The following is a 2,973-nucleotide window of genomic DNA, read 5'->3' as shown; positions in this document are numbered from 1 at the left end:
ATTTGCTCTATCTAATGGATCAGCGAAGTAGTTTTCCTTCCTGTTACATTTTTTCTCACTTTAGCGACTATACTATTTTATATAATTTTTGACATTAGGTTAGCTATATTTAAGAACTTGGCAAGTTTTTTATCTTGTCTATATGAAAGCTGTGTTTTAGTGGTAGTTCTATCTTGCAAAGATTACGTCAATTATTATATTTCGATGGAATAACTGGCACTTACAGGGAAGCTGATTCTAATAGTGGATTGCGAGGTGATTACTGCATATCCTGTACCCATTTCCTGTTTAGAATCGTCAGTATGGGTGGGAGTGTAGTCTTGGTATTTATTAGATAATTCATTAGTCAAAGCGGTAAATACCACCGGACTTGTGTCGAATTTGCGTAAATGCTCCCCAGTTATTTGCTACTACAATGATTTTTTAAATGTTAGAATGTTTAATTTTTTGTTAAACGTTTAAAATGCGGCTGATGCATTCACTTTTTAAATTTATTATATGAAGTTTTCAAGTAAGTTTGCAATCGAAGATTAATCCCAGAATTTTGATTGAGTTTAACTATCCAAGTTTAATGTTCCGTACCGCGACCCAATCATTACACACTCATCCATTTCTTCATCACAACAACCTTTTGAGAATAGTCATTTCTAATTTCTAAAGATGCCATATACCTTTTTTCAGATTTACTTCTCTGTCTACGCTTTCCTTAACATATTCACTCGAACCAGCAATAATCCCTAAAGAGCCGTTACTCCCGTGTCACAAATTAATTACTTTTATTAAATATTTGATTAAATAATCTTTATTATCTTAATTCCATCTACCTGCCATAAGGTTTAGTATTTCCCGTCGAGTTCCTTATTTTTACGTAACGGTTAAACGTTGGGGCACATAGTATTTCCCTGTGCGTCACACGAGGGTACGTTCCGTACCTGGGATTCAGTTTACGAATGGTCAGTTCTCATTTCGTCTACCAGTTTTTTCTATCAATAGCAAAAATGCCCTTGCTCTTTTACCAAAAATTGTAACTAACAAATCCACCTGTCCCATGTTCTAGGCACGCGTATCTCAGGTTTTTATCTTTTGCATCATCGATACTTCACTTGCACTCAGCTATCCACACAAGACACAGAGTAAAACGACACCGTTCCGCATACACTTGAGGTGTATTGTGTTGTCCGTGATACTTGTGGATGCTGGCTGTAGATGTCGCTAATGGGGTACTGCTGATTTTCTTCCATCTTTGATGCGTACAAGAAAAATCGGACTCCGGTCACCGGGATTTGAACCCGGATTCGTAACCTAAGGCGCTAACCACTGCGATGCCGTCGTCCGACAGAAGTTAGTGTCGAGTGGCGGTATTTGTTGTCGAGTGCCGCCACACACTTAACATTCATCCGCACATTCAGTCTTCGAAGGTGTTCTTTATGAAATATATAGTTGTAACTTTAAAACCCTGTGTCAGATTCTATCTAAATATCCCTATCATCTTAATCGAGACATTGAATTCTGCTGATTCATGGTGTCGATAATAATTGAGACGAGAATTTACGACTCTCGTTGACGAGTCACATAGCAGACTCGTCTCCCCGCGAACACAGTTGAATATTTAACGTTGCCTAAATATAATTTTACGTTCACTGCTTGGTGAAGATAACAACTTGGGATTTCATCTGAGAAAACTTGTAGCCAGAGGAGTTGGTTCCATTTATAGACATTATTTAGTGTAAGTTGTAGAATCGTTGTTTTAGAACTTTTTCGTTGGCGATAATGGTCAGAAAGAAAGACTTTTGTTAGGAATGATATAAGTGACATTACTTCGTTAATTGCAATTAGGGGCAACGTAACGCTTAGAATTGATCCTCGTGGAACACCATTCTCTATTTCTAAAGATTGTAATAAAATATTATTGGACCATACTTTTATGCGTCGAGTCTTGAACATTTAAATGAAAATTAAGATGTTCTCTATGAACCCTAAGGACATAAAGTAGCTAGTAAAGCATTGTCTACATACTATGTCGTTGCCTTTTCAATGCTACCAATGGCCTGGCCACGCTAATACCCTGTTTAGATATAAATCCGTTGCATATGTTGGACTCTGTGCTGACCAAGTGATCAAACGTCGAATGAACATACTTGAAGCTACCTTGGTATGGAGATAGGACATTACTAACTTCGAAAACCCAACGAAGTCCAATTGATAAGCTTCTTCATTACCTTACACATGGTATTAGTAAGTAAAATGGATTAATAGCACTCTAGCATTGTTGGATTTTTACCAGATTTAACAATCGGGGCGGGGCAGCCAGCTACGCTCGTTAAGCCTCACAACCGAAGACGACGCGTCGCGAGTTCGAATCCTCGGCCTGCAAAATATATTTGCAAAAGGATGGAAAAGCCAAAATCTCTCTTAAAAATAATATACAACAGGCAAGCACCTAGCCCGCGCATCTCCATTGCGCTGTTGTGGGTGTACTTTCTGGGAGTGCTTGGTAAAGGTGTGCTTGGTGTTATTAAGCACACAACAGGGGGGCCCCCGACGATCGACTCGTACTGGTCTACGCCTCGCCCGTGGAGGTTTTAGCCGGTAAGAATCCGGCACTACCTTCTTAGCCAACGCCCTGGCCGCGCTGAGTGCACTCGTTCCCGTCAGATCACGAAAGTTAAGCAGCGCCGGGCACAGATAGTACTTGGATAGGTGATCGCCTGGGACTCCGTGTGGCGTTGGCGAAGCACGCTGGGCCCGCCGTGCCCCCGTGGGGTTCGGGCTTGGGCGCTTGGCGGCTCAGCGCCTCAGGGCCGCCAAGCAGTCCGGTAGGGGAACCGGGCTGCCTGGCACGGCGGCCCCGTCGACGAGGCGCGGTGTGACGAGGCGCAGTGTGGCCGTACACCGCTCCATTAGGGGATGTATTGTGCGCGGAGGGGGGGGGGGGGGGGGGGTGTTGCTCACAGCGGTTCCCGGGCCTCTCGC

General features: G+C 42.8%; 1 pseudogene; it reads left to right on the top strand.

The window, feature by feature from the left end:
* Positions 1-2,614: 2,614 nt before the first annotated feature.
* Positions 2,615-2,732, top strand: LOC126874154 (5S ribosomal RNA; annotated as a pseudogene).
* The last annotated feature ends 241 nt before the right edge of the window (positions 2,733-2,973 follow it).

Source organism: Bombus huntii, chromosome 15 (assembly GCF_024542735.1).
Source record: "Bombus huntii isolate Logan2020A chromosome 15, iyBomHunt1.1, whole genome shotgun sequence".
Taxonomy (NCBI): domain Eukaryota; kingdom Metazoa; phylum Arthropoda; class Insecta; order Hymenoptera; family Apidae; genus Bombus; species Bombus huntii.
This window is presented reverse-complemented; position numbering and strand designations above follow the sequence as displayed.